Source organism: Mus caroli, chromosome X, assembly GCF_900094665.2.
Source record: "Mus caroli chromosome X, CAROLI_EIJ_v1.1, whole genome shotgun sequence".
Taxonomy (NCBI): Eukaryota; Metazoa; Chordata; class Mammalia; order Rodentia; family Muridae; genus Mus; species Mus caroli.
The window spans coordinates 128,815,155-128,825,166 of record NC_034589.1 but is presented as its reverse complement, the minus strand read 5'-3'; the positions used below and the strand labels follow the sequence as shown (position 1 = coordinate 128,825,166).

Sequence of the window (10,012 nt, the reverse complement as noted above, 5' to 3'; positions counted from 1 at the left end):
ATCAGGCTGGCATTGAACTCGCAGAGACCTGGGTGTTCCTGCCTCCTGAGTGCTGGGATTACAGATGTGCATCACCACAGCTGGCTCAGATCCTCATTCTTTCAGGGCAAGTTTTTACTGGATGAACAATAAGCTCCTAATCTTGTCTTGTAGGCATTATATTAGAGATGTCTGGTAAGTATTTCCAAGTGGCAAATTTAAATAAGCAAATAAAATGCAGACATGTGGTTATCAATTTCTGAATCCTTTTGGGGTCTTTTCTGGGAGCCATTGGTATAAATATGGTGCTGAAGGCCATAGGAACGGAGCAAATTTCTCAAGGAAGGATTTGAAAAGGAGACGTCTCAGGGTAGAGTATGAATAATTCGAGCCTTTAGATTCAAGTAGAAAACATTGAGAGAGAAAGCAGTAAAAGGATGACATTAACAAATCTAAGCCAGGAACTGTTTTAAAGAACTACTTTCTAAAGGATTTTAAAGACCATCTATGTCAAATGCTGGTGAGAGGGCTATTAAATTCAGGACAGAAGTGTGATAATTGGATTTGGCAACACAGAGGTCTATAGGGGATTGTGACAAGATCGTTTTTTCAGTGAATTGATGGGTATGGAACCCAGCCTGGAGTTGGTTGGAGACTGAATAGGAGGTGAGGAAGAGGAGTTTGAATGTATATATAATTCTTTGGAGAATATTTGCTGTTAATGGGTGTGAAGATATGGTTTATTTGGGGATGGGAAATGCTAAAATCAGTCTGTGTGATAGTAAGGATTGCTGGTAGAAAATGTTAAGATGGAAAAGTAATAAAGTCATTATGAGAGAAAGAAAGAATGGTGTGCTAGATTTCTCTGTCTTGTCTCCCATAACAATGAAATTCCCAATTCATAGTCAGCTTTGCCATTTTCCATAACAAACATTATACCTCTTGCTACTAGATGGGGCTTTATAACTGGCTCTGACCGGTAAGATGCATGCAAAAGCATCCTGTGCCTGCTCTTGGGAACCTCCTTTGAAAGATGATTGGCATGTGCACTTTGTCCTTTCTTTTGTTCCTTCTCCATCCTGCTGCCTGCATTTTGATTGCAATAATAAGAACTCGAGATACCATCTTGGACCTGGAAGACAAGGACAATGCGCATGAGATGTGGTGAACTGAGAGGAGCCTGGCATCCTGAAGGCTTTTTCAATCTTGGACATCATATCAAGCTCGGACTGCCTCCTTCTTATATGTGAGGACTTAAGTGCTGTTGTTTTGTGCACTATCATTTTGAATCACTGTGGATCGCAGATGAGCTCAATCCTAGCTGATTGGAATGACATCTGGAGAAGCAGTGGAAGCTGTTGACAGTGAATAATTCATCCAACATAGCTAACAGAAAGGCGAGGATAATGATAGAGAGAGGAATGTAAAGGGGGCAGTGGGTTGGAATTCTCAGGTCACTACGTTCTCTTCCATGCTTCACTTCATGTAGGAAGTGAGTGCTTCATCTGGAGAGTGGAGATTGGTGCTTATCTTAATGACTTTTTTTCATAGCTCTGATCAAACACTTGAAAAGAAGCAGCTTAAAGAAAGAAGTGTTTTTTTTTTTTTTTTTTTTTTTTTTTTTTTTTTTTAGCTTACAGTATGAGGGAAAAGACTTGGTGAACAACAGAGTTTAGGTGGCTAATCACATTGCATCTGTCTACAGTCAGGAAGTACAGCACAGTTAAGAAGTAGGGTCAGATTCTAAAATGTGAAGGCCTATTCCTGGTAATGTATTATACTTGATACTTCCACTAGTAAAGTTCAACCTCCAAAAAGATGCCGAATCTTCTAAACCAGTGTCATCAACTGGAAACCTCATTTTATTTTATTTTACTTTTTTAAGGAAGGAAAAGTTTATTTTAGCTCATAATTCTGGGGTACAGCCATGTATACCTGGAGAGGTCAGGGTGTCAGGACTGTGACAGTTGGCAACATTGTATGTATTGTTAGGAAGCAGGGGGAAGGGGAGAGAGAGGGGGAGGGGGAGGAGAGGGACGCTTGTGTTTGGCTCCTGCTCTTCCTGTTTACTTAGTCCATAACCGTATCCCATGGCATGGTGCTGCTCACAGTTAGGATAGGTCTTCCCACCTCAATTAATCTGATGTAGACAATTGGGAGATCACATTTTAAATCATGTAAGTCCATGAGGCCATTTCACATTTGGCTCACAACAACGGAAGATTGCACATAGAGGAAAGAAGCTAGTCCATGCACTCCTGAAGAAGTAGAATAATGGAGAGGAGTCTTGGGCACGTGAGAGGAACTCTAGTACTGGACTGAAGTCATTTCCTGTTTGCTTCTAGCTGCCCTGTTCTCCTGGGTGCCCTACCGTCTGACTACTTCTTCATGGTTTATTTTCTACAAGGACTGTGCTCTGATGTTCTTAAGATCTCCCATCCAAAATTTCTCAAGCTGTGCCTTCCTTCTTAGTTCCCAAGATAGGATCCCCTGGAATCTCAGTACTTTCGTAAAAGAACTAGATTTACCAGGCTTTTTTTGTAGTGCTAGGGATAGAACCCAGGGCCTTGCACATGCCTGCCACTGAGCTGCAGCCCCAGCCTTTGCCAGGCTTTTGTTGGCACTCACCCCCCTCCAATCTGGCAATCCACATTTCTGCATTCCCGATTTGCCTTCTACTCCTGGCTTTCTCTTTCGAAAGCAAACTCTAGCCATAAACGGACACCTCCTCCTATTTCTTGTCCCAATTTCCCGTTTTCCCACCAGTCAAGGTCCACCACAGGCTGCATTTTCTCCAGGAAATGTCCTGGCTGTTTCAATCTACTCTATTGTTCAATACTGAGTGATTAAGTTGACACCTATTATGTGACCAAGTTGACGGTGGCACCTGGAAATGCATACCTAAGAATCTATAAAGTGATAATCTATACCACATAGTTGAACATTTGTAACATATGGTCCTCCTCTCTGATGTAGTATATGTGACATATGGAAATTTCTTCCTACACTCGCAGCTACCTTCTCTTTCCTCTTTTCCAAACCCCTTTACTACTGAGAACCGATGGTTCATAATTAAATTAAAGATTCTGTTGCTAAAGAATATACACAGCGTGACACATTATATGAAGTCAGCAGGCAATCAAGCTAAAAAAGATTGTGTTCTTGTTCAGGGACACAACTGCATATAGCAAACAATCAAGAAAAAACAAAGAGATGAATACTGTAAAAGTCAGTCAAGGCTTGTCACTAAAGGAGAGAACAGTGACAGGAGGGAGTACTCTTACATTTGTATCTATGGATATTCCTTTCTTTTTTAAACATAAGTTTTTGTTTTCAGCTTTATGTATGTGTGTGATGCCTATGTCATGTGTATGTGTGTGGAGATATGTGCCTCCAGGGTCCAAAAGACAATATCTGATCCCCTAGACTTGGAGTTACAGGGACAGGTAGTTACCAACTGATGTGGGTACTTTTTCTCCAGCTCCCGTATATTTATTTTATTATGACTTTAAATTGTGAACAGGTATCATGAACACTTTTTTGTATACCTATCTCACAATATAAAACTCAAGGGTACTTGTCTAGGTCCTGCTCGGGTCTATTGAGCCTGAATTATTAGTGGCGCATGTGGTCTCTGAAATGCACTTTCATTTCATACCCCAGGTAGCTCTGAAGTCTTTAAGGAATCAACAGTACCTAAAGAATGTCACCGGACTTGTCCTGATGGAGGCAGGAACACAAGGCTGAGAAGAAGATCTTAAGACCCATGGGCAAAGCAAGGAAAGAGAGTATGGACTGAGGGGCCATACCATACCCTCCTTCTCCATGTCATCTGTGTGGCCTGGCTGAAGCTCCTAAATCATGGGGATGAAAAACATCAAGGACTTGTTTTTATTTCCATTGACCCCATTTTAATTGTAAATGGTGATTTTAAAAAATCTGGGGGATCATTTTCAAGATATTACCAGCAAAATTCCACAGACTGGAAGCTCAACCAACAGATAGGTATTTTCTTACACTTCTGGAAACTATGTTTAAGGTCAGGGATTTTTTTCAGTTTGTTTCTCAGGAGACTACTGTTTTGCTTGCAGATAATGCTATCTCCCTTTAGTTTCATATAGTTATCTTTTTTTCTGAAGTGTCTGACAATTTCTGTCTATGTCCTAATCGCTTATTATTATAAGAATGTCACCCATGTTGGATTGGAGCCTACTCGATGGATATGACCTTAACTCACTACCTAAATATCCTGTAGACTGCAATCTGCTGGATTAGGAATTAAGACTTTAATTTACAAAACAGGAGAGACACACAAATGAGCCTATAAGAGATTGCAGTTTTGGGAGGGAGTGGGGTGGGGCAGGGTTCTTTTAAACTTGATTTGATTCTTTGCAAATTTCACGTCATGCACTCCAGTCCCACTCATCTCCCATCCTCTCAAATCTACCCTTTTCCCTTGTAACCTCCCCTCAAAATAAACACAAACAAACAACAACAAAAATCATGGAAAACACCTCCCAGTGGAAGCTATAGTATGTTTATTCCTCTGTCCAAACATCTTCACTTGCAAATGTTCATTGCAATGAGTCACTGGTCTGGTTTGAAATTTGTGGCTTCTGTGACACCATCAATATTGGGTCTTCATAGGGACGCCTCCTGGTTATCCTGTTGCTGCCCTGTATTATGGAAATCCTATAGTTTGAGATTAGAAGGGTAGGCTCTTTCACTTGTCCCAACCATTTACAGGTAATACAGATTTTTGAGTGGGCCAATATAGAGCCCTGGATCTGGGCCTGGATGATAGCTGAGCTGCTTACCCCACTGGCTCCCATCTACAATGACATGTGAGCTCTCCAGCACAGCTCCTGCTAGCTCTCCCACTTTCATGTCCCCAGGGCCAGCTCTCCTGGCTATTGCAGGCATTGAGAAAGGGGGGTGGGGGGAGGAGGCATCCCATCCACACCACCTCATACCAGGCTAGTGGTGGGGCCAGCTCTCGCATGTTCTCAACCTTGGCGGCTGACTCATCTGTGACCCCCTCCTCCAGGGCCAGCTCTACTGTGCTGCCCAGATGAGGTATAGGATCTGCTCTCTAGAGTGCTGCAGCTATTGATGGGCAGTGCTAGCTCTTTTGAGCTCATGACCCTGTGGGCAGCTTTCCTGACTGTCAGTTGGTGAGGGGTGGAGGGAAGTCATCACGCCTGCACCTGTGCCACCTCATGTCAGACAAGTGGCAGGGTCAGCTCTTGCATATTCACACCGTTGGGGCAGACTCACCCACATGCTGCCTGGACAAGGTGCAGGGACTGCCCTCCCCAGTGCTACAGCTGATGAGAGATGGGGCCAGCTCTCCAGAGTGCTACATTCACAGAGGGCCAGGGCAAGTTATGCACAGCTCATGGACATCCACATGACTCCCAGTGGCTACCCGACAGGGGACATCACCATGTTGTCTAGTGGTAATATGAGCCACAGACATTGGCACCAAAACCTGCCATGGTATAGCCACAGACTCAGACATGACCCTCAATGGCAGCTCGGGCTCAGACATCACCATGGCCCCAGGTGGCAGGACTGGCCACTCACAACAGGCACCCTCTGCACCCTCAAGTCTCCAGTTCTATCTCTCTTCATAATGCTCGAACATCTCCACTTCTCTTCTCTCTCACCTGACCACCACATATTTGCACATTGTTATGGCTCCAGCTGCAGGCTGGCCATGAGGCTGGAGAGCCCCTGAGTGACATTCTCCATTCATGCTGTGTGGCATGGTGCCAAGCAGGTGTCTTTGGCCCACCTGTGCAGTGTGCTGGATGGCAGGTCTGTGGGTGGTATGGTTTCTGTATGTCCTCCTCCTCCTGGGCTGTGCTGCCTAGCTTTGATTTGATTTTTATGGGTCTTAGGCATAAAACAGCTTTGGACACCAAGCCCAGCATCAATCTAGGATGAACAAAGGACTGCCAACTGCTCTACCCTGACTGATATAAGAACAATACTGGCAACAAGGTGTCTCTTTGTCCATTGCCAGAGGGGTCCATGCACTGTTTTTATTCATTTCTCTTGATACGGGCTTCATCATACTCTGCACTGAGTTGAGCATACTGCTGATGTCTCATTTGGTCCTTCACATCCATTGATTGACTAGTAACTGGCTAAAAGGCTTGTTGAGGAAAAAGCTATAGACGAATGAGTAAAATGGATGAATGCTTCTCCAGAGTTGGCTGTGGTTGTCTTGTGTTTACCAGATTGATAATCCAAATCAGTAATTTTCAATTCTAAATAACCCAGGCATTAAGAAGCCACAAGACACTCACTCCAAAACATTGTGAAGCATTAAGCTGCTTGAAGTCTGAACCCTTAACAGTTTGACATTTCCTTTAAAAGCTGTTGGAATCCCTCTCTCCAGGAAGCCCGGTCAGAAGGAGCTTAGTGTTTTACTTATCCAAGTCTTTGCAGCAATGAATTAAACATGTATCGAAAAGGGAGGTGCCAACTTTCGCAGCATCTCCCTCTCCCATGCTGAGTTGCACGTCCCAAGGGCAAGGCCAATCAGCCTCGTCATGGAACAGCGGAGGCAGACAGATTTATTGAAGAGAAGGAAAAAGCAAAGAAAGCCCTTTCCTTGGCAAACAAAGAACCTTTGATTTCTCAGCTCATCATCTGAGACAGAGCTGCTGAGGCTGTACTTTCGGCTCCCACCATGCCTGACCTCTGGGGAACCTGCAGCATGTAGGGACTGGGAATGAGGAGGAAAGCAGGCGGTAGATTCTATTGTCACAAGATATAGAAAAATAGACATGGGTAAATCTAGCTATACCCAAGAAACAGCTGTCCATTCTGCTCACCATACACTTTTCGCTTTCTAGATCACCTGTGCAAGACTCCTCAGGTCTGTAAATATCCCCCCACACTGACCCCTCATGCTTTCATTTCACCCTCACAGCCACCTTCAAAAAGAGAGTGTGGTTAGGCAATCCTCCCCTTTGATTATAGATGATGAACAAGAAGCCCAGAGAGGAGATGTGTACAGCTGGTTGACTGTGGACCTGAGACTAGAATCCAAGATGTGAACTGCAAGGATCTTTGCAGCTTTCCTATCTCAGCTTCAGAAGATGGGGTACTCTCTTCCTCTTTAAGGCTAAAACAATCAGTTCAGCTTGGACCTTGTCTCCCTTTCTTAAGATGCTTGCTAAAGTAGATTCTCCCCTCTCCTGTTTTGCCCCTGACTGATAGAAGAACAACACTACCAACAGTGTGTCTCTTCGCCCGTTGCCAGGGGTGTCTATATGGTGTGTTTATTCATTGACATGAGCTTCATCATATTGTGCATAGTCTCTTCTCCATCTCCCTTTCCCTCACTTCTCTTTCTCCCTTTGCCTTCCCTTTCCCCTCCCTTCTTCTCTGTTTCTCTACCTCCCCCTTTCCCCATCTCTTTCCCTTCCTCTCTTTCCTTCTCAACAAAATTCTTTCTCTTAATATACAAATTCAATTCTCTTTCTAAAAATTAAAGCAGAATCAAAGCAAAACCTCCTCTGGCTTCCCATGCCTTCTCAATGATTTCTTTCCCCTCTGGTCATCATTGAATCCTTTTTCAAGAGTATTTGACACTGGCTATTTTCTTCTTATTATTTTTTTTAAAATACAATTTGTAGCCATGTTCATCCTGATTTTTCTCTCCTATCACTTTATTAAATGGTTTCACTAAAATCACCTGTTACCTACTAATTTTTCAACCCTGTGGACACAGTGAAGTCCTGATCAGATCCATCTGCAGGTTTTTGATGCATGTGGTTGATCACTTATCTAAGGAAAACAGACAACAATGAAATAAGAACACAACTTGGCTTTCATGGCCAGTGTTTCTATTGGCAGGGCGCCATGTCCCTCCCTCTGCATATGTGTAGATTACTCTTCTCCCTGCCAATACACACTCACACTCACACATACACGCACACACACACACACGCGCGCACACACACACACACACACACACACAGAGAGAGAGAGAGAGAGAGACAGGAGAGAGAGAGAGAGAGACTGCTGCTGACTTCAGCCTACTACTTTTATTTCATGATTGCTTCTTCCTAAGTGATCTGGCTCTGGCAATTCTTTTGTTTGGAAAAGCAAATGCCATCACTTCTGCTAACCTCAGATGGCTGGCCTTCAACTGAGGCCACACAGACAGAGGTAGCAGTTCTATCAGGTAGTGGAGCTGCTTTCACAATTGGAAAATTCCTCCGTCTTTATTGCAGTGTACTCACCTTTCTTTGTCTTGCTTTGTTTATCTCCAGTCTCCATTCTTCTCTTTCTACCACCACCAACCCTCTGTTACCCATGGCTTGTATCTTCTCCTTACTTATGCTTCAAAGGGCCTCACCTGTCCTTGTCTCAATTTTCAAGTCTTCCAACTTCAACTCCCATGGTAAATCTGTTATTTCTGCAGTTCTTAGTTCAAAACCGCGAGAGGATTCGAATTGCTCCAGCTCATCTCTCAACTTTCAAAACTCAAGGTACATCTTCGCTTATATACCTCAGCCTTTGAATTGTGGACAGACGAGGTCTTATTAGTTGAAACAAAGGTAACTGGAAGGAGTAGGTAGAATGTATTAAAGAGCAACCCATGACTGTGTGGGCCGCAGGCAGCAGATCAGGTGTAATAATTCTCATAGGGATGTTATGATCCAAGCAGGCTGTGACAGATATCTCTGTATAATTCCAAATCAAAACCCTATAAACCTTTAGCACAGACCCTTAAGTTTAAAGCTCTCTAGAGTCTTAAACTCTCAATATCCCTGCTAGGCATCTCCTATTGTATGTTGCTAGGCATCTTCAACCCACATGTCCCTAAGAAATTACCCATTTTTTCTCCACTTGCACGCTCTCCTGAGTCCTTTTTTCATGGTTATAACCCTACTATTCTCAGGAATATTTCATTAGTTTTATTAGTATTCCTATCTACATAGAAAAAGAGTAAAGTGTTATTCTTGATATCTCCATCACAGATATCATATCATTTATAACCAGTTTATCACAAAGACCTACAGATACTATCACCTGATTGCTTTCTTAACTTATACCTTTTCCTGTTCCAGTTGAAGCCACTGTCATCTCTTACTTGGATGGCAATAACAACTGGGTTCCCCTGATGTGAATGCTATTCTGTGTAACTCATCCTTCACAGTGCTAGAAAGGGATAGTGACCTGTATTCCTGAAAACATACATGATGTCAGGTATGGTAGCACATGCCTTTAATCTTAACAACTTGGGGGTGAAGGCAGACAGATCTTTGTGAGTTCCAGGCCAACACGGTCTGCAGAATATGTTTTTGACTGCTCAGGTCTGTACAGTGAGACTCTGTCTCAGAAAGAAACATATAGGACCATTCTTCTGCTCTCTCTTCAAGATGGTTTCTGTGACCCTCCATCCTCTACTGGATAAAGACCAAGCAACTAGAATGGCATACAAGGATTCTTCTTTCTGCTACAGCTCATCTACTACCATTTTCCATCCCAATAACATTACTTAATGTTTTGTGTATGGAGTAGGGGTTTCTCTTATCCCATATGTGTTTGCTTAGGCCCCTTCTGCCTGAAAAACCTTGTTTTCAGTCATACTCACAAATAATGTATGCCAGGATAAAATTCAAAATCTGTTGTGGCAAAATTTCCTTACAGAAACTTTTTGTACTTTTGCTTGTTTCTAATTGGAATGACAGTGTCCAGTGGGTTATCATTATATATCCTGGTCTTATTGCTACTATGTTATATCTTCTTTAGAATTACTTGAGTTCGTTTGAGTTCGCTTAAGGATGGAGCTTGTATTTTCTTCATTTGTATTCTTCCAACACTTAGCACAGGGCCTGCTGGTACAAATTTTTATTGCATGCAGAATAAAAGGAAGGGAAGAGAAAGCTGAAGCAATAATAAGAAGGCTAGAATGCAAAGAGAAACAAGAGGATAAATGTGGAGGAGATGAAGACAAAAGAGAGAGGGAGAGAGAGATGAGACAGAGAGAGAGAGAGAGAGAGAGAGA

At 43.0% G+C, this 10,012-nt stretch overlaps 1 non-coding gene across 1 annotated transcript; it reads right to left on the bottom strand.

Moving 5' to 3' along the window:
* Positions 1-5,869: 5,869 nt before the first annotated feature.
* Positions 5,870-6,012, bottom strand: LOC115030179. Its single transcript, XR_003835799.1, has one exon. It is a non-coding gene; the product is annotated as a small nucleolar RNA SNORA48 (small nucleolar RNA).
* Positions 6,013-10,012: the final 4,000 nt, after the last annotated feature.